Source organism: Schistocerca americana, chromosome 7, assembly GCF_021461395.2.
Source record: "Schistocerca americana isolate TAMUIC-IGC-003095 chromosome 7, iqSchAmer2.1, whole genome shotgun sequence".
NCBI classification, from domain to species: Eukaryota; Metazoa; Arthropoda; class Insecta; order Orthoptera; family Acrididae; genus Schistocerca; species Schistocerca americana.
Genome location: NC_060125.1, coordinates 321775898 through 321802271, shown reverse-complemented (window position 1 = coordinate 321802271; position 26374 = coordinate 321775898). Strand labels below are relative to the sequence as shown.

The 26374-nt window shown below is 41.8% G+C and overlaps 1 protein-coding gene across 1 annotated transcript in view; it reads right to left on the bottom strand.

Annotated features, from left to right (window-relative positions):
* Positions 1 to 25432, bottom strand: part of LOC124622912 (B-cell lymphoma 6 protein homolog) — a 379210-nt gene extending 353778 nt beyond the window's left edge. The window contains exon 1 of the mRNA XM_047148701.1: positions 25356 to 25432. The gene's annotated coding sequence lies outside the window, so the exon portion shown is untranslated. The remainder of the gene's footprint in view (positions 1 to 25355) is intronic.
* Positions 25433 to 26374: the final 942 nt, after the last annotated feature.

Below are 26374 nucleotides of genomic sequence, written 5' to 3'. Positions count from 1 at the left end.
TGGGTGCACGAATGGCAAAACGTCATTTTTACGGATCAATCCAGGTTCTGTTTACAGCATCGTGATGGTTGCATACGTGTTAGGCGACATCGCGATGAATGCACACTGGAAGGGTGTATTCGTCATCCCCATACTGGCTTATCACCCGGCGTGAAGGTATGGGATGCCATGGTTACACGTCTCGGTCACCTCTTGTTCGCATTGATGGCACTTTGAACAGTGGACGTTACATTTCACATGTGTTACGACCCGTGGCTCTACACTTCATTCGATCCCTGTGAAACCCTACATTTCAGCAGGGTAATGCACGACCGCATGCTGCAGGTCCTGTACGGGCCTTTCTGGGTACAGAAAATGTTCGACTGCTGCCCTGACCAGCACATTCTCAGATCTTTCACCAATTGAAAACGTCTGGTCAATGGTGGCCGAGCAACTGGCTCTTCACAATACGCCAGTCACTACTCTTGATGAACTGTGGTATCGTGTTGAAGGTGCATGGGCAGCTGTACCTGTACACGCTATCCAAGCTCTGTTTGACTCGATGCCCAGGCGTTTCAAGGCCGTTATTACGGCCAGAGGTAGTTGTTCTGGGTACTGATTTCTCAGGATCTATGCACCCAAATAGCTTGAAAAAGTAATCACATGTCAGTTCTAGTATAATATATTTGTCCAATGAATACCTGTTTATAATCTGCATTTCTTCTTGGTGTAGCAATTTTAATGGCCAGTTGTGTATATATATATACTGACCGAAAAAAACCGCAACATCAAGAAGAAGTTGTGCAACATAAACGAAAGTTGGCAGGCATGTTTCTAAATGTGAAAGATGATGTCTACTAAAATTTCACACGAATGGAATAAGAATGGATGCAAATCAGATTTGCATTAAGTACACACTGTAACGGTCGTGAGCGTTAGTTACCTTTGAGATTGAGCATGGTGAGCTGTTACTTAATCAAGAATATCTTAGAGGGACAAAGACGCCTTTGTCAACATCTCTCTGAGTTTTAATGAGGTCGATAACGCAGGTAGACATGGCAGGAATGTAACCACTGTAAATGATTGTTGGTAACGCTGGTCACGAGAATGTACGGTCGCAAAGAGACCGGGCTCCAGACGGCCAAGTGGCACTACCGAGAGGGGCGACAATCATATTCGGCTTGGGGCTCTGGGGCATCTTACTGCATTTGCAACAGCAATTTGAGCAGCAGTTGTCAACACAGTGACACAGTGAACTGTTACAAATCTGTTACTTCAAGGACAGCTGCCCTGTAGCGCGCATTTCACTGATCCCGAAACATTTGCAGTTTCAGTGGCGCCAAGCGAGAGATCGTTGGAGGGCAGGTGGAGGTGGTGTTTTCTGATGAAATTTGGTTCTGCCTCGGTGCCAATGATGGCCATGTGCTGGTTAGAAGGAGTCCAGTTGACGGCCTGCAGCCAATCTGTCTGTCTGCTAGACGTACTGGACCTATAGATGGAGTTAGGTCTGGGGTGCGATTTCGCATAACAGCAAGAGCACTCTCGTGGTTATCCCACGCAGCCTGACAGCAAATTTATACGTCCGTCTGCATTCTAGAGACGTTTTCCAACAGGATAACGCTCGCTCCCATATCGCTGTTGTAACCCAACATGCTCTATAGAGTGTAGACATGCTACCTTGGTCTGCTTGATCGCCAGTTCTGCCTCCAATCAAGCAGATATGGGACATAAGAGGACGATAACTCCAGCATCAGCCGCAATGAGCACTAACCGTACCCCTATTGACCGACCAAGAGCTACAACATTCTGGCGTTTACAAGCGTTATTAATGTATCAGAATTCCACTTTTGCAATGGCTTATCTCACGCTTGCATTAACCCATGATCTTGCAGTTTTAATCACTTACAAATGTATTCGTGAGTCATTACTTTAAATTAATTATTTGTTGGTGTTACGATTTTTTTCCATCAGTGTGTATACATAGACTGAGTCATGTAAGATGTAACATCTCTTTTACTTCGTGAATGGCTTTAGATATCGAAACGAGATTTTCGGCAAATGATAGTACCTAAGGGGCACGTACTTAGTATCTAATAAATAATCTCAATTCTTGCACAGAAGATGGATAAAGAGGGGGCGCAGAGGAAGTGGATAGAGAGAGGGGGAAGGAGAAGATCGATTAATAGATACAGCCGGGCAACGCCGGCTATTCGGCTAGTAGTGATAATAAACTAAAAACACCCAGAAAACCGAAAATAATTTATTAATCGATACCTATCCTACTACGCGGATGTATAAATCTTTTCTACACCTATCGCCCTGCGCAACGATGTGAATAGTACTAGGTGCCCACCGTGTCAACAAATGAATGAGTGGGACTTCACAGTGAAGTCACAGATTACGTTCCTGTTAACTGTAGCAGCCATCTGTTTTCGATATTTTGCGATTTTGTGCGAGATTTATTTATATTGTATCAATCTCCGCACATCCATCTTCATCCTTCACGCAACTTTCTGGTTAACACAAGGTATATACACAGACCCAACCTTCTTACCACTCCACGGTTCCATTAACTGTCAGAACAACTATTCCAACCGGCGTTGACATTTCTCATAAGGGCAGTCTGTATAAACATTTCGTAGCCTGGTCTACCTGATATTATGTAATGCCTTAATTCATTTCAGAATTAACGTAGCAGTGTGCCACCAGCGTATAGTATGTTCGTCACTTACTCCTTCAACTAATGTATACATAAATTTCGCCTTCAGTCACAAAATGATTCTATTTTTAATTGTGATCTTCAGGTCCTTCCTTCCTCGCACATACATCTCGTAAAGAGGGGCCACGACAAGAAAATTCGAGCAGCTAATTCAGAGGCTTAAGGCACTCACTGTTCCCGCGTGCTATTCGCGAGTGGAACGAGGAATTGGGGTTCACCAAGCGGTGCCAGAAGTACCTTCCACCACTCATCGTTAGGTGGCTTGCGAAGCATGATATAAATGCAAATGTTTGGTGTTGTTAATCGTGTTATTTTTGCCTTTAGTGTTAACGAAAACGATGTTATATCGAGTACATTCAGCAACTTTTACGACAGAAATAGAGGGTCCTTTATTACTGTACCATTACCGGTTTCGTGGCGTTAAAGCCACATCTTCAGGTGACACATGTTCAGAACATCAGAGCGGAAAAGATCGAAATATTTTTCCCAACATTCTTTTTCTGTCAAATACAAAACACCTCTAAAAGACAGTATGTCATGCATTAAAAACTGTTATATGACAGAGCACGCGGCCGCGTCCCCTGTGCGTCGTTTCATATAGACTGGAAAAGCGATCACTATGATGCGATTGTTTTAGCAGTTTTTAATGCATTTCATATCCTCTTTTAGCGGTGTTTTGTATTTTACAGACAACGAACGTTGGGAAAAAAGGTTCCGAGCTGTTCCGCTCTAATGTTTTAATCATATGTCATCTGAAGATGTGGCTTTCACGCCACGAAACCGGTAGTGGTTCAGTAATAAAGGGCAAAAATACAGCTGAAGCGATTATTAATACCCAAGATGAATACTCATAGCTGTGGTTGTCCCACCTACAAGGTTGTTTTGTTGTGTATAGAGGCATTTATAAGAAGTGTAGATGTGCTCCATATAACATCCGTTTTGTTAACACCAGAAGCCGGAAACCAAATGAAAGACACGCGTGGGAACGATGAGAGCCATAGCGTCTAAAAACTAATACACATGGTTCAAATGTCCTAAGGCGAAAAATAAAATAAAGTTGCTTTGTGACTGACGATAGAATTTATTTACAAATTCATTTGAATGACCAGCCGGTTACTTCCAGCAAAATTGTTAAGATTTAAATATCTTCTTTAGTCTTACAACTCCTGTTATTAATTCACTTTCGTATTGTGGTGTCATCGAAGTGTACTGGTTCAGAAGCTATTATTCAGTTATCAGTCAATGCTTTTATAACTAACAGATTTTAGTTTGTTTTGTAACTAAATAGTGTTCATAGTCATCCTCTTAGTTTCGCGTATTTTGTTGGATTATGCTTTTTTGATACACGAATCCTTTCACTTCAGTAATGTATCCACTCCAGTTTGACATCACTGGTCTACAAAAAAATTCTAGTTGAGGTAGAAAAACAAGAATATGACACCAGAAATTTTGCGTTAGCTCTTGGTTCAACGCCACAGTGTGTCACGTAAGACATAACAAACCTTTTATGTGCTGAAATGTTCGAGGTGTCGGACATAGGTTTTCTGCAATTGATAGTATGGTGAGGGGCACGTCATGGTTTGTTTGCATAATGCTCTGATCTCTGGTATCAGCGGAGATATTGAAACAAGTATAGTTTTTTTAATGGAACAGTATACTTTTCATAACTGCGTTCAGTAACTGCTTGGAACACAATTGCACTGCTATAGCGTTTGTTAGTATTGGCGTTGTAACCTTTCGCAACAGAGTCCGAGAAATGCACTACAATTGGAAAGCAATGCAGCCAGGGTTGGCTGTTGGGGAGTAGACAACGCCAAGCAGAGATCTCATGCCAGGCTCCGTCGTTATGGACTGTTGCAGCAAACCAGGCCTACGCTACTAAGAATCACCTCTCCCATGTAGCCTAGGGCCAGCTATCGATCTTTGTCTGTGAACCTATGGCATGTGCTTGCTCCTGGCGAAGCAGATGGGTCTTAGGAAAATTATTTCAAGTGTGCGTACGTTTCCAGATTTTTGTTGAAACAACTACAGTTTCGTCAGACAGTTTTCAATTACCATTTAGACAGCATTTGTTTGACAGTGATATAATTTTATAGGCACATTCAGCGGCATATGTTAGTTATAAAGTTATATATCCCTTACTATCAAAATGTTCGTAGATGTAGAGAAAATAATTATACTACATTGAACTAACTATTCTAGTGTTGTCAACATCCATATAATCTCATAAGGCCAGAAACATATTAGCAGACAAATGTTACTTATGTTGCTATGGCTGTCTCGTTGTCTAGGGTGTCAGTTCCTGTTTATGCTTTCCAGTTAATAGATCAAGGATTTTTGTTTCGGTAAAAGTCCTGGAATATTGTTTCTTTTTGACATCATCCGTATTTATTCAAAAAGTCTTGACACTTTCTACAACACCAATTTTTAAGTAAATGCATTGAGCTACATTTCAGCATAACACAAAGAACTTGATACTTGCTGGAACAATCTCGACAACAGAAATAATTATGTCGCGTTTGATGCCTAAAGTTTCTATAAGTATTACGTACATAGCTTCCAGGTCATTCTAGAGCAGGATGCAGTTCAGATGAATTTTTATTATGACTCCCTCAATTGAAATTAATTTTCAGTTACCATTTACATAATGTTTTCTGCAAATAATTATTTACATAAAGATTTATGTGCCCAATATTTAATAATGAAGGCTGCAGATTTTGACAATATAAAAACTTTCAGCTTCCTGTGTCTGTCGATTGAATTATCGGTGATAAAATTAGAAAAATTAAAAATGAAAACAGAAATTTTTTCATGAAAACAAAAGCATAATACTATTTGTTTCACTGTAAAGTGGTTTTTGACTCATTCAAGTTAAAAAAATGTGATTACTAATTTTCACACCTCAAGATCTATGTTGCTAGATGAATCGATATGAAAAATGAAATTATATTACCAGAAAAATAGTGTTTCGGTGATCAAATATATGCAGAATTGTCTTTAGATGTGGAATAATATGATTTAAGTATAAAAATTAACTCAAGTTAGGTCAAAATTTATACGCCATCAAACATTTCAATTGAAGTTCGAAAGTTATGAGGAAGCGGGATTCATTACAGGATACTGTCTGATAAGTATGCTTCGAACAGTGTTAGTATCAAAGAAGTAATAAGCTCAAACGTCATGCACTATGTGGCAGCTTTCCACGCATCTCAGTGTTTATAGCGTACGCAACTCCTAAACTATGTGCTGAAGTATGATATAATTTTGCACCTATATTGAGTGCTATTTGTGAACATTCTGTAAAATGTGTAGTGAATCTAGTTAGTGCTAAAGAAGTGATAAATTACAACTTTATGCCCGATGCGACAGTTAATTGCATGAACAGGGAAAATACAGTAAGCAACAACCTTTTGTCAACGTGCTGCTATGCGCATTGTTTAGTATTTGAGAAAGAGAGTACTTAGTGACTTGCAACAAACTTCACACTTAATTTCAAACCTTTATGAAAACTTTTCTCGCTTACAACCCAGAAAGGGTTGAAGGGAAAAAGTTTGATAACGTGTACATTATGCAACGATATTGTGGAAGTACAACACATTGAAGATTGTATAAGCATTGTATTCATTACTTTCAATCATATCACGTAGCATATATCAAACAAGAAAAGCATTTTCGCAAATATGATGTTCAAACGTCAAAGCGTAAATATTTTACCTACTTCGTGGACTATTCTTCAAATCAATAAGTGTCTTGTATTGCACACTTTATAAAGTCGCCTGTGATGTACCTCAGGACTGAAGCTATCTTCTGACCAAATTTCGTCGAAATCGGTTCAGCGGGTTACTAGTAATAAGGCAAAACGTCATGAAAGATGTGGCATTTTTTTACGAATCTCAGTGTTTATGACGTCATAAATTCTTAACTGTGTGTCGTACCATGATATAGTTTGGCGGATACTTTCAGTGGTATAGGTGAACACGTCTGCAAAATGTATCGCGAATACAGTTCGTAATACAGAAGTAATAAATTAAAAGTCATACCCGATTGGAAAATGAACAGCGAAAATGCAGTAGGCGATAAACTATTTTTCTTTCATCATTACGTGGGGGATGTCAGCGAGAGAATGTTTCATAAACGTTTAAAATTATGTGTAACGTTTGTTGCGAGTCACAAAGCGCTCTTGTTCTCAAATACTGATTTAACAGATGTGGGTATTCGGGCATCGCGGCCTCCACATTTGTTTCACCTCCAAGATGGTTCTCACCCGCACAGCGATTCTTTCCAGACAGGACGTGACTTGTGTACGAAGTTTGGTTGAAATGTTCGGTCAGACGTCTTTCTGCTCTCTGTATAAAAAAAAAGTAAGTGAACTATACAACGTTGAACTTGAAGAGTTGTAATGCGACGTCCGCATACACCAACTACCGGGAACACACACTAAAAACGGTGGGCAGAGTACTAGAGTCCGGCCTAGAAGGCCACGGGTTCAATCCTTGATAGAGCCGAATGTTTTTTCTTGTTCCAGTTCCACTGCCCCTGCTATTAAGTAAGTAACGGGTATTAACTCAACACGCGCCCTCTCCTAATAACGTGGCGAAGAAAAGCTGGACTCCACTAGAGTCTGACCTACAGCCTGGTTACGATCTTGTGGCACAGACTGAGCTTTTGTTACTATTATTAATGAGTTACGCTGACAAAAATCACAAAATTTGTCAATTTACGGTAGTTGCCACACTACGGAAACAAATGGCTGTAGTCAGCCACCGGTTGTGGGCAACAACGGCACTATATCTTGTATGTTCATAACGTGGATAATAGTTATAAAAACGTACGAAGGTACCTGATTCTCATTACCTACGTTCACATCCATCGTCTTGGATTTGTTGTTAGTTACTTCATTCATTACTGATTTTTCAAATACCATAACAATTTAATTGAGAAGACGTTATCGGTCGGAGGAAAGCATCGACAATGCAATATCTACGCATAATGCTTTCAGTCCTCCCACTTTACAAATACGGTAGTAGTGGATGAAAACCTCTAAAAATTAACGACGTTAAAAAGCTATTACCAAAATTTACTTTCAAGGAGTGAAGCCTTGTGCTCTGCAAAAGAATACGTTAAATAGGGATATAAGGGAGCCAAGATCGCGGGTCGTAATATTTTTATTTTATTTCCTCAATAACCAGTTTCGACAGCTATCATATTCGAATCTACAGTGTATCAGGGCAAAAACATTACTACGACAACCCGCACATTTACAACCAGAATACAAGTGGAAAAACGTAATAATCAGGTACCACAATGTTTTTACACGCCTTGCTAGTTGTTATGTTGTTTTTCCATTTGTATGCTGATTGTATAGGAGCGGATTCTCATAGTAATGTTTTTCTCCCGGTAGACTGATCCGAAGATGACAGCTAAACTCTGTCATAACCGGTCACTAAGGAAATAAAAACGTTACAACACGTGTGTTTGGTAGCCAATTACCAAATATCGGATCACTCCCAACAACATGTGCAAATTATATAAAAGAATTTGTATCGACTACAGTGGAGCATAGGATCGGACAGAGAAGATGAACTGGAGACAGCGTTACGGAGATGCTCAGCCAAACCACCTGGCAGACGACGCACTAGAGGCGAAGTCACGGTATAGTTTACTGTTAAATGTCAGGAGCGTACTTTCCTACAAGAGTCAACCAGTATATTGCTTTCTCCTACGTCTATCTCACTAAAAGAACATGAGAGTAAAATTAGACACATTTGAGCTCACACGGAGGCTTACCAGCAATCGATTTTCCCCCGGGCGAATCGCGACTGGAATACGAAAGGTGGGAATGACAGTCGTACATAAAGTTCCTTCCGCCATACCCCATAACATGGTTTGCAGCATATACAGGGGGTAGGCAAAATAATGCGGACACCTGTACGTACTTTGGAATGGTTTATTAATAAGGCGTTGGACCCCCATTTGCCCGCAATACAGCTGCGATTCTTCTTGGAATACTGGTATATAATGACTGTATAGCCTCTTTGATCAAAAGCTCTTCTAACTCCCATAGTGACGAGGGAGGCGGAAATCTGCTCCGGAGTCTGCACGCCAATACCGGCCACAAAGGTTCGATAATGTTCACGTCCGGGGACTGTGCTGGCCGGGAAGGACGCTGCAGTTTGGTTGAATGCTCTTCATACCACGATTGTACTGCTCTGGCTGTGTGAATGGGAGCATTACCGTCCTGAAATATGGCATCATTGTTGCGGAAAACCTTTGAATCATGGGGTGCACCTGATCACCTAAAACGTTCACATACTCGTTGGTTGTAACACGGCCTTTCAGAGTAATGATGGGACCAGCGGAATACGATGATACGGCTGCCCACACCATCACACTTCCACCTTCATGCTTAACCGTTGGAATCAAGCAATCAGGATTATATGCTTCTTTTGGCGTTCTCCAGACGTAAACCTGGCCCGATGTTGGAAATAAAGAAAACGTTGACTAATCGGTCCATATGACGTGTTTCCACGATCAGCCTTCCAGGATTTATACCCCTGACGCTATGTTTTACGCTTCTTTTTGTTGGTTGTCGTCAGTAATGGTTTCTGTATAGCAGCTAGTCCATGAAAATTTGTTTATGGAGTTCTCGGCGGACAGTGTCGATAGACATGGCGTCTCGAAAATGGCTATTGAGCTCTGCAGTCGCTTTAGCTGCCGTAGTTTTGTGTTGTTTTGAGACAATTTGTGTTAGCATACGACTATCTCTGTCATTTAGTTTTGATTTGCGCCCACTATTACCTTTACACGATGATGTCTTTCCATGTTTTGTGTAGGCTGTGATGACTTTTGAAACAGTTGCTCTTGAAACATTCAATAAGTTGGCTGTCTTGGTTACTGATGTCCAAGCTAATCGGGCCCCCACAATCTGCCCGCTGTGGAAATCTGTTAGGTCTTTCATCACACTTCGACCTCGGCGTCTGAATGTAAATACGAAGTGTGTACTACTCGTAAATAACATGCATCGATGCCTAGATCGTACTGAACATGCACCGTCCAGCACTACACGTGTCTTACCCGCCTTTTAGATCGTCAAACACCACCATCCCATTACTACCGCTCTTCACATTATTTCGCCTATCCCCTGTAGATGTAACTAAAAGCGAAGGAGAGATGTGAGGAAGAGAACTCAGTAACGTCTTAGAAAAAATGGCTCGTATCACTACGGGACTTAACATCTGAGGTCATCAATACCGTAGACTTAGAAATAATTAGACCTAACTAACCTAAGGACATCACACACATCCATACCCGAGGCAGGATTCGAACCTGCGACCGTAGCAGCGACGCGGTTCCGGACTGAAGCGCCTAGAACCGCTCAGCCACATCGGCCGGCAGTAATTTCTTACCCATGAAATAATGCCTGATGTGTTAATAATTGGGCCTCTTTTTCCGATGTCTGATAATTATCCTCCGACCCAACAGGTTTCAGTACTAAATAGACCAGCAGAAAAATTCTCTTATTGGAATTCAAAAAGAGCTAATATGCCCCCATTTTAGGAGTCTCTGACTGAAGTACCAGCTGCCTAATTCTATTTCACTCAGCACCATTGAAAATTTTCCCAAAAATTTTAGCATGCGAACATATTCGTGCTCTCTTTAACGTGCAGCTCACCCTCTCAGTCCCAGAAGATCCCCTGTTACTCGCTCATATCCAGTAGTCCAACGCTGCAAGTCTACCCCGCCTGCCTATTCTCGCTCACTCACTCAGCCCAGCTCATTGTCATATCTAATTGCGTCTCTCTGTCAGTGTCTACTGTCTCACGGTCACTGTTTCCTTCCTTCTGTCCTACTGCTACTGTCACCGCTCAGTGTCTTGCGCTCTCTTACCGTTACTACATTATTCCTTCCCAATGTTGCTGTTTCTTCTCACTGCCATTATCTCTCTCTTTCTTGTTGTCACTGTAATAGACTCTGTCTCTAATTACCACTAACTGTTTCTCTCAGACTACCTCCTTTGCTTTTTCTGTACCACAACGTCTGTCTACTGTCGTCCAGTATTTATTACTTTCCCTCTCTTCCTACTGTCTTTTTCTCTCTCAGCATAAAAAAGCCAGAATACGTTGTAAGTAGGCTGTTTAGATTTTTATGTACGAAAATCACTGGCTACACCTTTATTTGCCGCCCGCTCCATTTCCATATGCACAATTACCAAATTATGCGTTTTGGACAGGTACGTGCCGAGTAAAACTGTGAGGGACGGGAAAAACCCACCGTGGTACAACAACAAAGTTAGGAAACTACTGCGAAAGCAAAGAGAGCTCCACTCCAAGTTTAAACGCAGCCAAAACCTCTCAGACAAACAGAAGCTAAACGATGTCAAAGTTAGCGTAAGGAGGGCTATGCGTGAAGCGTTCATGAATTCGAAAGTAAAATTCTATGTACCGACTTGACAGAAAATCCTAGGAAGTTCTGGTCTTACGTTAAATCAGTAAGTGGCTCGAAACAGCATATCCAGACACTACGGGATGATGATGGCATTGAAACAGAGGATGACACGCGTAAAGCTGAAATACTAAACACCTTTTTCCAAAGCTGTTTCACAGAGGAAGACCGCACTGCAGTTCCTTCTCTAAATCCTCGCACAATTGAAAAAATGGCTAACATCGAAATAAGTGTCCAAGGAATAGAAAAGCAACTGGAATCACTCAATAGAGGAAAGTCCACTGGACCTGACGGGATACCAATTCGATTCTACACAGAGTACGCGAAAGAACTTGCCCCCCTTCTAACAGCCGTGTACCGCAAGTCTCTAGAGGAACGGAGGGTTCCAAATGATTGGAAAAGAGCACAGATAGTCCCAGTCTTCAAGAAGGGTCGTCGGGCAGATGCGCAAAACTATAGACCTATATCTCTTACGTCGATCTCTTGTAGAATTTTAGAACATGTTTTTTGCTCGCGTATCATGTCATTTCTGGAAACCCAGAATCTACTATGTGGGAATCAACATGGATTCCGGAAACAGCGATCGTGTGAGACCCAACTCGCTTTATTTGTTCATGAGACCCAGAAAATATTAGATACAGGCTCCCAGGTAGATGCTATTTTTCTTGACTTCCGGAAGGCGTTCGATACAGTTCCGCACTGTCGCCTGATAAACAAAGTAAGAGCCTACGGAATATCAGACCAGCTGTGTGGCTGGATTGAAGAGTTTTTAGCAAACAGAACACAGCATGTTGTTATCAATGGAGAGACGTCTACAGACGTTAAAGTAACCTCTGGCGTGCCACAGGGGAGTGTTATGGGACCATTGCTTTTCACAATATATATAAATGACTTAGTAGATAGTGTCGGAAGTTCCATGCGGCTTTTCGCGGATGATGCTGTAGTATACAGAGAAGTTGCTGCATTAGAAAATTGTAGCGAAATACAGGAAGATCTGCAGCGGATAGGCACTTGGTGCAGGGAGTGGCAACTGACCCTTAACATAGACAAATGTAATGTATTGCGAATACATAGAAAGAAGGATCCTTTATTGTATGATTATATGATAGCGGAACAAACACTGGTAGCAGTTACTTCTGTAAAATATCTGGGAGTATGCGTACGGAACGATTTGAAGTGGAATGATCATATAAAACTAATTGTTGGTAAGGCGGGTACCAGGTTGAGATTCATTGGGAGAGTGCTTAGAAAATGTAGTCCATCAACAAAGGAGGTGGCTTACAAAACACTCGTTCGACCTATACTTGAGTATTGCTCATCAGTGTGGGATCCGTACCAGGTCGGGTTGACGGAGGAGATAGAGAAGATCCAAAGAAGAGCGGCGCGATTCGTCACTGGGTTATTTGGTAACCGTGATAGCGTTACGGAGATGTTTAATAAACTCAAGTGGCAGACTCTGCAAGAGAGGCGCTCTGCATCGCGGTGTAGCTTGCTCGCCAGGTTTCGAGAGGGTGCGTTTCTGGATGAGGTATCAAATATATTGCTTCCCCCTACTTATACCTCCCGAGGAGATCACGAATGTAAAATTAGAGAGATTAGAGCGCGCACGGAGGCTTTCAGACAGTCGTTCTTCCCGCGAACCATACGCGACTGGAACAGGAAAGGGAGGTAATGACAGTGGCACGTAAAGTGCCCTCCGCCACACACCGTTGGGTGGCTTGCGGAGTATCAATGTAGATGTAGATGTAGATGTACTACTTTGAATGTCTGTTAATTCATTACACGGTGGTGCTGATAAGCTACGCTCGTCATCACTATCATTTCTCAGTTTACTTTGGAGCCTAGTATTACGTTTTTCACACGCCATTATTGTCGCAATGTTTCACACGATAACACAGAAACGCACAATTTGAAGAGCAAAATAAAAAAAACACATTAACATAGCCCTGAAAATAATATCTCGTTAATTGCTAGTGCAGCTGCGAAATGCTTGGTGCAGATCTACATGCATGCCACAGCTGTTTTACTGTACAACAATGAAAAACTACAACTACAAAGGAAATTCTCTCTATAATTACGAGCTAGCAATAAACAATAGCTACACTAATTACACAAACTACAAGAAAAAAATCAGAAGATTCCAGTGAGGTATCCTCGGCTAAGGGTCGACATATGAAACGTCCCCTTAGAAAAATTATAAATGACTGCTTAAACTGACACACAATATTTTTAGCGCAACGCAATCTGACTTTCAAAAATCCCTACAAAAGAATGGCCCTGACTAACAGTAATCTATACATATCATCAATCACTTACCTCACAAAAATCTCTGTTACTCGAACTACTGCAATACAGCGAGCGCCACTACTGCCAGCTAAATAAAAGATTCTAACTACTGAAGGCACTAACTACTGATAGGCATAGTTAGCAAATGAAAGATTTTGATAGAGAACAAACAATGTATTTACCTTAATAGTGTTCTAAAGTCATAATATATATCAGTTCGTGACATACAGTCTTACAAATTTACCGTCTCTGATGGACACACGTCCAGAGCATCCGCTCCCAAAACTCCGCCATCTCTCTCCCCACATCCACCACTGCTGGCGGCTCACCTCCAACTGCACAACGCTATGTGCTGTTAACAGCCAACTGCCCAACACTACAATATCAAAGAACAATGAAAACCAGCCACAGACTTCACACAGCACAGCCAGTGATTTTCGTACAGAGCGCTACGTGACGCTACCAACATAAAAACCTAAACAGCCTACTTACAACGTTAGCATGCTAAAATTCATGGAAAAATTTTAGAGGCGCAGAGGAAAGTTGAAATGAGCAGTTGGTATCCCTCTTTTTAGTAAGAGTCTTTTAAATTGTAGCATAATAGCCTTTTTTGTGCTCCGATAGGAGCATTTTTCTGATGGTTTCCTTTTTTTACCTGATACGGCAGTGCATGTCACTCACATGGAAAAGAACTTCATGTGCCAGTAAAATTTTGATAATGCACTTGTTCGAAATTGAAATGGTGCAAAACTAAATTATTATACACTTCATTTTATGTGCATAAAATTTACATGTCCTTCAGTACTATAACTTAGGGTTCCCGAAACTCTTCTGGTGATAACTGAGATACTTTAGCATATTTCTCCGTGCGTTTTCACCTCACACCGAACATTGCGTGCGTACTTTTCGTGTACAAGAAGAGTAACTTTAAACCTCTGTACCTCGGAAACGGATAGAGATATAAAGAAAATTTTGAAGTTTATTCTAGACAGGGATTTTAGGAATTCATGGAAAAAATTAGAGCCATTTGCTGTGCATAGGCTTTTTGGAATCTGTGGCTCGGATTTGGTACCAAAAATCCGTTTTTCGGGTTGTCTCAGGAACCGCTCATGAAGTAAATTGTGCTTCCATAAGCACCTTAAGGCGCACCATAGACCACACCCAATGCAAAATGAACCAACCGATTTGCTCCAGTTGCCTAAGCTAGAGGAAGTGTGTAATATTCAACCTTTGACCCTGTACTATAGGATAGTTACAATAGGACGATCCTTATGTTGTGTATACAAATGGTCCGTGGTTCAAGGACTATCCAAATCACTTGAACCTACCTTTCTATCACCAATAGAACCCGAGATATCAGCCCGGGAAAAATCCCTTTTTTCTGAGCGGCTTTTACGAACATATTAGGCAGCGCATGCTTTCGCATGCGTACCGATATATTCAAACAAATCTTTTAGTGCTAATGTTAACGACAGTACCGTGGTTGGGACGTTCCAGCTAGCATACGAAAAATGTAGCAAATTTCAGCAAAACTAGTTAGTATGTGAGTATAGTTTATAAGGTCGTGAAATCATACAGTGTGGATACAAATGACTTTCGACATCTGCTACATTGAAACAACTACTTACAGTGTAGTGAGTGACTAGATACAGCTGTTGGAAATTCAAAGAACTGCATGCTTGCCAAGGTTTTCAGTTTATCCAGTCAAAGGTTGCATTGCATGCATTGCATATCCACGTACTGTACAGCTTCGTTTCATTCCTGTGAAGATGGTCGCTACGGCCGGAACCGGTATAAAATAAATAATAAATTTGTACATCTGATGAAAAACATGCAATTTCTCGAATTCAACATCTGCATCGTTACTCTGCGAATCACTGTGGTATGCCCTGATACTGGGAACTTGTTATTCAAATGGTTCAAATGGCTCTGAGCACTATGGGACTCAACTGCTGTGGTCATAAGTCCCCTAGAACTTAGAACTACTTAAACCTAACTAACCTAAGGACATCGCACACATCCATGCCCGAGGCAGGATTCGAACCTGCGACCGCAGCGGTCGTGCGGTTCCAGACTGTAGCGCCTTTAACCGCTCGGCCACTCCGGCCGGCGAACTTGTTATTACACTGTATATTGACGTTTCTTTCCGTTCCAATCACGAAGGGCGAATACCGGAATTTATCTGCAGGATTGTAAGTTTATATCTACGCTAGCGACCTGCCCCAGCTTCGGACTGGTAGCACTATCGACGGCCGGAAGACACGGCGGCGTAGCGCTTTAAATTATACACACCTGTTCCGAGACTGGTTATATTCCTGGCGTATAAGCGACGTCGACGCAGTTACCTGCGGTGGCGGCTTGCACTAACAACTGTAAACATTTCTGATCAGGCGGTGTTAAGTAGTGGAACTACGTCATTAGCGTGTCAACGTTGTTGCGTCACAAATCGCAATAGAGAATCGAACTGTACATCTCTAAATCAAGTATTCAATACAATCTGAAGAATGTTTTGAGGAAGTGAAAAGTGTGTGCGAAGTTTGTTCCGCACGCCTTGACACTCGAACAAAAACGACGACATGTGGTGCCAGCAGCGACTTGACTAGAATAAAAAACGACTATAATTCTTTTCTGAAAAAAAAATCATCGGGTTGACGAAGACTAGTGTAATCAATACGAGAGCCTAGAATGTGCCTCTGGAGGTTCGCCAAGATCAAAGAAGGTGCGAATGTGACGTGCGAGCTGAACCAACAACATCCCAAGGAAGGACTTTTCTGATTTTCACGTGGTTGTATGAACGTTCTGGGCGTTGCACTGAAGTGAAAAGGGATGGGGCAGACAATGCGAAACATCCGAAGCATTGAAACCACCATATTTTCACTATTTTTTTTATGAACCCTCGAAACTTTTTTGGTCTGACAAGGTACACAAAAGTTCTTTTTGATGTAGCCTATCTATTAATAAAAACAGTCCCAAAACCACTACAGCAGGCCTTGAAATTGACCTTCATATAAAGAGACAGAAAAAAATGGTGTACTTTAATTTACAGTGTGTGAAGATGTACTCGTATATTCTGAAAGTCACTATACAGCGCATGGCGGAGGGTGTTTTGTCGATTTCCTGTCGCATTACATTCGCGTATTGAGGGACGGAAAAATGACTTTCTGCATAACTCTATACGTGCGCTAACCTCTCTCATTTATTCACATGGTCTCTACGCGAGTTATACTATGGATGCAGGATAATGGCTGCACAGTCGTCTTAGAATATTGGTTCCCTAAATTTGCTCAAAATGGTTTCACGATAAACTCGTCGTTTTTATTCCAAGGTTGGTTATATAGTAGTGTTTTTAGTCTCTATTCTAAATGATGGCTCTTGAAATTTTCTGAGCAGATTTTCGGGAGATGTACGGCATCTTTCTTCGAGTGTCTGCCAGCGAAGTTTCTTCAACAGTTACTCTACGCTCTACCGCCAGTCAAGTAAAACTGTGACTTTTCGCATGGCGCTTCTGTATGTAAGCTCGATGTTCCCTGTTAGTCCGTCCTAATGTTGAGCGATATTCCAGGGACGATGGTCCATCTGTTTTGCATGAAATCACTTTGCAGTTTCCTAATTATGCCATTTATAGTACTTGAAATCCAGTCTGTATGGTCGACCTCTGGCCGAGCGGTTCTAGGCGCTTCAGTCTGGAACCGCGCGACCGCTACGGTCGCAGGTTCGAATCCTGCCTCGGGCATGGATGTGTGTGATGTCCTTAGTTTAGTTAGGTGTAAGTAGTTCTAAGTTCTAGGGGACTGATGACCTCCGATGTTAAGTCCCATAGTGCTCAGAGCCATTTGAATTTGGTCGATCTATTTCATATCTACTCATTGTTACTGCCAAATATTTGCATGGCATGACGGCTCTAGTTAGGACTCAGTAATGTGTAGTCAAAGGACACCATGCATTTGCGTTGCGCGAAGTCCTCAACTACAAGGTAATTAAAGCTATAGAGTCGCAACTGTGAATTCACCAGTGAATATAACTGACCACTGTGACGCTAGGCTTTTAATTACCTCGGATTTTGAACCACAGTCGCCTGTTCCGCTTTCAACAATTCAAAATTTATAAATCCAACACTTTGATTTTCTCCACATAGAGCACTAGGTGCCAGTATTTGTACTAAACTGTTACTTTTGACGATCTGTAACAGCTATTAGCGATTTGTACCACCTAGAATTTCCTCAAAGATAACCGAAACATAAGCGGAAACCTTCCAGCTGCAGCAAAATACTACTACTAAATCATTAATCTAGAACATGAGCACAGTATGGGTCACAGCAGGTGTCGCTTCAGCGTCTGTAGCTAACTCTCCACAGAGGATTACAGGAGGTAGGCTGCGTGTCAAAATTTTCGATACATTTCCAAACCTGTTTACATATTCCATAAGCACCTATTCTAGAAGGCGTCGATGAGGTACTGAATGAAAGCCTTTCGGAAGTCTAGAAACGTTTACTCTCCGTGGTCTCCTACAGAGTCACTGACGGTATCGTATACGTGAAGAATACCATTTGTGTTTCACTTGATAAGTGTTTTTAGAACCCATGCCGATTTCCATGAATAATATGGTGTGTTGCAGGTAAGTCATTATGTTTGAACTCGGACAACGTTCCAATTTTCTGCTACAGAATGGTGGTTTTGAGGAACAGTTGTACTTCTTGTATTATACATAGGAGTTCGTATCGCTGCTCAAGGGAGTAAATGTAATATACGCTGATTGAGTAGTCCCTGTAAGCGTTTTTTTTTTTTTTTTTTTTTTCTTGCCATTGCCTGAATATTGACGGGGTCGGTAGGTTGTTCTGGAATTGGCAATGTTAGTGGTGGAGTACGTCCGGTTACTCTTCCTGACTCAGAATAGAATACGCAAAATAGATTATGGAATATGTTGAGTTTAGTATGTGCGAAGAGAGGAAACGATTAGTAAAAGATGGAATGAGGTAAGGCTTGCGTCAGTAATGAAGAGACTCATTACCCAAAAAGAGAGAAAGAGTGGGGAGTGACAATACGTCGTCAAGTGAGTGGAGGGAAGGCAGAGAATAATCTTATCACTATCCTCAAAAAACCCGAGTCTTGTATTCATCATCGTACTGTCCACTATTAGTATACTCCTCCATTTTCACGCTCTTTATTACCGTTCGATAATCTCGAAGTTTCTCTTATCGTACTGAGAGTTCCAGTACTAAAGTTCTTAGTTAATTCTTGTCAGTTTATATGAACCAAGAGTGAGTTACATAACTTGAGGAGCTCCAAAAACCAGTGCCAATTTCGTCTGCTCCAGTTGTTGAGATGGGATTTCCTCGTTACACTTTTATTACTGGTGTCTATAAAAAATTTGAATTGAAAGTAAAGGATAAGAAAAGACAATTAAATCTCCAGGTAAAGACTTTTTATCAGTAATACAGATAATGCTGGTTTAGCAGTCCACGTAAGTTGAGATTTTTAAGGGGCCGACATTTTTTTTCTTGAAAGGCCATGTGTTCATTTAGACAGATGGTCCATGACAAATCCTAATAATAAGAAAATTGTGTCATTAGACAAAATTTTGAGACAGATTTCAAACTTAACACCTCAGTCGTCTAAAGAAACACTCGGGATTCATAAAAAAATCGTCCTTTTAGACATTTCTAGAACAGATTTGCAGAAACGAAATGTGTGCTTATATGTACTAGCTTGGGAAGAAATGTGAGAATGTTCATGTTATGTTTCACACTGAATGGAGCTGATTAGGCCGGGAAGGTTCTGATCAAGTTTCTGAGGTACTTACAGTTACATGGATAATTTTTGCCAGCAAAAATACTCTACCAAACGTTTGACCCAAAGACGCTGTTAGTACTGCTCTTCGAAGTCTCAAGTACTTGGAAAAGATATTGTGATGTCAAATTATGCTATACAGTCCTTAACATTCAAAAAGATAACAACATTACCACAAAAGTCTGACTTGTCACCGGCAGCCAATTAGCCTGTGATCACGAGTGATTATATCTCCGTCTGTTATCGATACGCTGCACACGTCTGACTTGATAATGTCGTTCACCCGAGGACTTTTCATACATCATATAGGACAGCGCAAGCTGAAGAATAACAAACTAAGCTTATCCATTATGGGTACTGTAGAAAATATGATACAGTATTAATTGATTATAAATGCAGATAACTATGAGCAGTCACTCTTGAGGTTTTCGATCAATTAAGTTATGTAGTATTCGAGCTTATCCAGGCTCATATTCAGATGGAGCATGCAGAATTTACATATGAATTTTTTATTCGCGATGTTGGGTTCTGGGTTGCTGGCGGCTGTCATTTTCTTTGCTTATCGGTTGCTGAATCAGTTACTATTAGCTCTAAACACTGATTGTCAGCTTAAATTTGTCAGTGCATGCTGGCGGCTTTTGGTGACAGTTTTTATGAAGAATAGTGATTGATATTGTGGCCTATAGACAATAAAAATACAGGGTGGTTCTAAAGTCACTATACATTTCAGTGATGTAGTAAGTCACTACACATTTCAGTGATATAGTAACGGAATATTTGTCTCTTGCCGGTCGGGGTGGCGGAGCGGTTCTAGGCGCTACAGTGTGGAACCGTGCGACCGCTACGGTCGCAGGTTCGAATCCTACCTCGGGCATGGATGTGTGTGATGTCCTTACGTTAGTTAGGTTTAAGTAGTTCTAAGTTCTAGGGGACTGATGACCTCAGAAGTTAAGTCCCATAGTGCTCAGAGCCATTTGAACCATTTGTTTCTTACAGGTACTACGACAGCATGCTAACCAAAGACGAACGATTCGCTATTGTTTCTCCTTGTCTTCGTGGAGTGACGTATGAACAGGTGCGGACAGACTTTGCGCATAGATTCTGGGTTGCTATCAAGACCCTCGTCAATAAACTCCAGTGTACTGGTAGTGTTGAAGATGAAGAACGTCCAGGAAGGCCGGCCATAGCGCCAGACATCGTTCAAAGTGTGCAGGAAGCCATCACACGTAGCCCTTCCGCATCTACCAGGAGACTTAGTAAAGAGCTTGGTATTCCTTAAACCACTGTATGGAGAGTTCTTCGTTAAAAGCTGCACAAACGTGGGTTCCATATCCAGGTGGTACATAAGCTTGAAGTGGAGGACTACACAGCCAGACAAGCTGTGTGTCATGACTTGCTAAAAACTGTGGAAAATGATAATTTGATGCAAAATGTCTTGTTCAGTGATGAAACGACATTTCACACCTGTGGACATGTGAACAGACACAACTGCAGGATCTGGGCAGACGAACAACCAAGTGTGCAGCAGGAGTGGCAACGGGACACAGCAAAAGTGAACGTGTGGTTAGGGATAACGACGTCAACTGTGTACGGGCCCTTCTTCTTCGCAGAACAAACCTTTACTGCAACCACATACTTAGATATGTTGGAACAGTTTTTGGAGCCTCAGTTGATATCTGATGGGATTATGGATACTGTTGTTTTTCAACAGGATGGTGCACCACCCCATTTTGCCCTCGTTGTTCGGGATTATCAGAATCAAGCATTTCCCGGCAAATGAATTGGTCGTGGCTGTCCACGGATGTGGGCACCCCGCTGTCCTGACTTGACAAAAAAATCGCTCTGAGCACTATGGGACTTAACATCTGAGGTCATCAGTCCCCTAGAACTTAGAACTACTTAAACCTAACTAACCTAAGGACATCACACACATCCATGCCCGAGGCAGGATTCGAACCTGCGACCGTAGCGGTCGCGCGGTTCCAGACTGAAGCGCCTAGAACCGCTCGGCCACACCGGCCGGCTCTGACTTGACACCTTTAGACTTTTTTGCATGGGGGTTTATCAGTTCTAAGGTATACCAGGTGGAGATCCGCAGCACTGAACACTTAACACAGCGGATTCGAGCCGCAGCTGCTGAGATTACACCAGATATGCTTGGGCAGGTTTTTCGGTCTACAGTGGAGCGCTGGGGGGTGTGCCTAGACATGCAAGGTTGTCACTCTGAAATGTACTGAAATTATGTCCTATTGTAACGTAAGTTGCTGTGCCATTACATATTGGTTAATAAAATTTGTTTAAGTACAAAGTGTATAGTGACTAGCATCACCCTGTGTAAGATACCAGGTGGTATTAGCAACAGTACCATCTATCAGCAAGACAGTATCCAGCTTCATGTTTCAAAAATAAATATTCATCATGAAGATAAATTAGACTACCTACCTGCTGGTAGCTATTCGATAAGTTCTTCCCCGCACTCAGTGCGTTTGCGAAACTAACAGCCAACTCATAAGGCAGCGTATCAGTCTCCATACCATCAAGATTGAATGACGTTAATACCCCCCCCCCTCCCCCCACCCCGTTCTCTTCTTCCTTCTCTCAAATTCTACCTTCCCCCTGCAGTTAATCCTTATTTCGCTATCTTGTTACTCAACAGTTTTGTCTATCGCTGATGCTTTTCTATGGTAATAAGGATCGTGTGCTAGCTTAGGCTTCGACGACTCGAGAAGCGCATCGTCAGCCTGATGAGAGCAACCCACAGTACTGGCCGAAACGTTCGAACACGACGCTGTCATACATGATGAAGAGGTTTAAGCCGTCGGCACACTGTACGAGCTACCTAACGTTGATGCGGTGCTCTACGAGTTTTGAGACGTCACTTCCTGCTATTTCACGTCGAGGAGTCTTTCGTCACATGAAGCACAAAACAAGTTCCGCGATACTTGCGCCTCGTTTCACTTAAAGTACAATCAAAAGGAAGCATGAAGGCTCCATACGTCTCAAGCAGAAAGCTTGAGGGCCGCAGAAAGGAAGACGCCACATTGCACTTGTGTTCAGCAGAACCTCATATTCGGGGGGTTTTATAGCTTGCACCGCATGAATTTATGCTGTTCTTAAGCACCAGCACATTGAATATCTCGAGCGCACTCGACGTTGGTAAGATTTTTTGTAGTAAAACGACGGGAAATGTAATTTTGGTGGTTAGTAATATTCATATTTAGCTATTAACGCGTTATAACACGCGTGTTATCACAGTAAGCCTTTTTGAGGCAACGGCACATCGTAGATTCATAAAAAATGTGTCGTCCTTGTTATGATTTGTTACAATTAAATTTAAATTGATAACATTTCGTCGATTGAATCCTATAGAAGACTACAAGATAAAATACAAAATCGCTCCTGAAAAGCTACAACCTAGCAAAACAAAAACCTCAATTTTTATAGACGACAAGCGTTGGATATAGGCAAAATATTAGATTTTTTTCGAAGAATACACTCCATTTTAAGAAGAAAGAGAGACATGGAGGATTTCAGAAGAAGGAAAAATTTCTTTGCATTTTATGTTCGGAGGAATATACAACCATCACAAGGGACTTTACCGCAGTGTTACTTTTCTTTTTCGGCTCCACGAAATGGAAAATTTGTCTCATCATTTAATTCAGAATTAAGAAGAAATTTAATTAAAATAAGTAACGAAAAAGAAAGAAGATGCCACATCAAATTAATATTTACGTTAATTTTTTCTGCTGTTTATCAGGAGAATTATCATGTTTTAACAAACAAGGTAAAAGGCGCAGAGGCCTGGTTGAAGAGATAATTTAAGGTGAGCGAAAGGAGGGGCTGGAAGAGAAGGGAAGGAGCCCTATAAAAAGCGTGTAGTGAGCAGGGGCTCCATGTTGCGAAATGGAGGTTAGGTTGGTATAAGGTTGGAGTCCTGTCATATCGACTTTTTTTCGCCATCACGTTTTCCAAAAGCTAACGGGCTTTTCTTACGAAATTAATAGAAATAGTTCCTGTACTAGTTGGTGTTGTGTAAATATAAGTACGTTCTCTGTCTCAAGAGTGAATTTGTTCGATTTGGTAAAATTTTATAAGCTGATGTCCTTACTGATCGGACATGTGTTGTTCCTTTTTGTCTTATTGCAAGTTCATGGACATTAAAGTTTTTATTTATGTATACTACAGATCGAACAAATGGATGAGGGAGGAAATGTGCGTTTTAACAGCACTAACGCACGAATTTTACGTGCGCCATTTTCATGAACATACTGTATTGTTTGCGGGCCAAATAAAACCAACACTGCCGCTGTAGCGCAGAGACCACAAAATCACGTTAACTAGATCATCCTGTGTGCCGATGGCGCTATGTCTCGTGACATTGGATGTACCGTCTTCGTGCACGTCGACGTTAGCTGCCTCGTCCCATATGTCGGTGGTTTTAGTGTAGGGATGGCGGTTATCGCTGAAACAACGGGTTTTCGGCTACATCAGCTTTTCTTCATCTCCAGTTTAATCTGACTGTTAAAATCACTAAAAATAAAGGAGGTATGAAATAACCGATTTTCGGTATTTTATTGTTGTTATTTCTTGTAACAGACGTATACATGGAACAGAAAATTTCTAAGTCTCTCTGAGGCTTTTTTATCACAAGTTTCGAGATACGTCGAATCAAAATATCAAGTAAAACAGGTAAACAAAAGAAAACTTAGCCCATATACTGTTCGTTCCTTTTCTCCAAGAGTTATGAGGATTTGAACACTATAAAAAAAATTCAGCAGTATTCTGCTATTGATTCTAATTTTTTGAAACTCTGTTCAGATATCACTTTGTAGTTCGAGGACCATACTATTATTTGAGCATTACCAGCAAAGCCAGCCGTAAAGTATGAAAACTGAGATTGGAGGACTGTATTTTTCGTGTTAAGTTGTCCGTGTCCAAAGGTCATCAATAAATAAAGGCGTACTATGTAGACACAAGCAGCAGGTAAGCTACTTTCTATTTTATAACAGCCAATGAATGAACTATTAAGTTTTTCATTTATTGCTGGTGCTTTAATTTCCTTTCTCTTTTATTGTTTCATAGAAATAGCAGGCAAATAAGAATCGATCCTTTTCTTTCATTATTTCGAACGAAAAACCGGCTGTGTGGTCAAGTATCTGTATTCACTTTTTAACAGAAATTTGAATAAAATTGATTTTTTGATGAGAGAACTAAAAACGCTGTTTCAAAAATTTCAAATGAACAAGAAATATTGTAGGCAAAATAGAACATTTACCAGGAATAACTACTTGGCAACAGTTAAAATTTCAGTAATGAATTGAGCTAATGGCCGATATTCATTGTCCAGTTCGTAAGTACTCTTCTACAATGCGTTGGCTTTTAAGTCGACTTCTTTCATCAGAAACAATAGCATTCCAAGGTGATATAATCCTTCGTAAGCCACAGAACTTCAAATCAATGGTGACATTTTTAGGCTACAGTTGACATGCCTGACATACACCTTCTAAACGCTTCCAAAAAAACGAAAGGCTCGCTGCTTCTGGGTGGAAAAGGACAAGAGGTACAGAACAGTCTCAATAATGCTGTATCGATTATAATGTCATGTCTTTGATCCTCGTTTCTGTCGGCGGTGTTATTAAATATCTCTGATCGTTTTCGTTTCGTTTTCTATAATAGCTCAACATTTCAAAGAAATGGAAATTATACGAGCAAACGTTACTCTTTTTGAAAAAAAAGTTTTATTTAAATACCAAACATTTTAGCACCACTGCTATGACAAAGTGATGTAACTGTTTTTACCCACTAATAGTAAAAAAATAATAATAAAAAAACGTTTTACAACCGAGTCCAAAGGAACAGGGAAAAATACCGGTTACTCAGAACTAAAATAACGGTTTCGATGTTAGCCGGTCGGTGTTTCCCATCCCTAATTTAGTGGCAGCATGTAGAACGGATGTTAGTGGATTGCTCGGCAGTGGCTTGATGAGATGCTACAGCAAGAGTAGCTTTGACAGCTAGGGCTTGCATTCCACGGCCTCCAATCCCCGCGACGGCGCGAGCGAGCGCTATGCAGCGCGCCTGCATCTGTCCTAGTAGCAGGTGGGGGCTGGGCAACTGGTAGCGGCGGCGCTCCGGTACCTACCTGTTGCCCGGTGCCCTGGCGGCGTGGCGGCGGCCCGTTGCGGACTGCCGCCTACCTTCGGATCGTCGCCCACCGCAGGTCCCGCCCCTCTGCCGCTGCAGCCGCCGGTCACCGGCGCCGCCCACCTCCCACCCGGACCCGCCACAGCGCCGCCCACCACCGCGCACGTAACACCCGACAATATTCGTCACTGCCGCGATGCATTTTGCCGTCTCTTCTCATCCCGACTAGACGTGTACAAATTCTCCTTCCAGCCTGCCTGCCTCCATCTTCACTGCAATAATTTAAGCACCTCGTCGCGACCTAAACGCAAGACTACAAGCACCGTTACTACACTCATGCTCATAAATTAAGGATAATGCTGATACGTGGTGAAACAACGCTTTGGTGGGCGGTTTGCGGGTTTAAATCACCTCGGGGTATGACCATGCGGTGCATTTGACCTGCGGTCATCGCACGGTGGCGCTGGCAGCAGTCCACATACTCAGAGGTGTGTTGGTGCATATCAGAGTACGGTGCAGACGTTTTCAGACGTGCTAATGGTGACTGTGTGTTGAAAATGGCACAAAGAACACATATTGGTGACGTTATGAGGGGTAGAATATTAGGGCGACTGGAGGCTGGTCAAACACAGCAGGTCGTAGCACGGGCCCTCCGTGTGCCACAAAATGTAATCTCAAGATTATAGCAACGATTCCAGCAGACAAGAAACGGTCCAGGCGCTACAGTACGGGACGCCCACAGTGTACAACACCACAAGAAGACTGATATCTTACCATCAGTGCCCGCAGGCGGCCACGGAGTACTGCAGGTGGCCTTGCTCGGCACCTTACCATAGCCACCGGAACAGTTGATTCCAGACAGTAGCTACAGACGACTGAACAGACATCGTTTATTCGCCCGGAGACCTGCAAGGTTCATTCCACTGACTCCTGGTCACAGAAGAGTTCTTAAAGCCTGGTGTCAAGAACACATCACATGGTCATTGGAACAGTGGTCCCAGGTTATGTTCACGGACG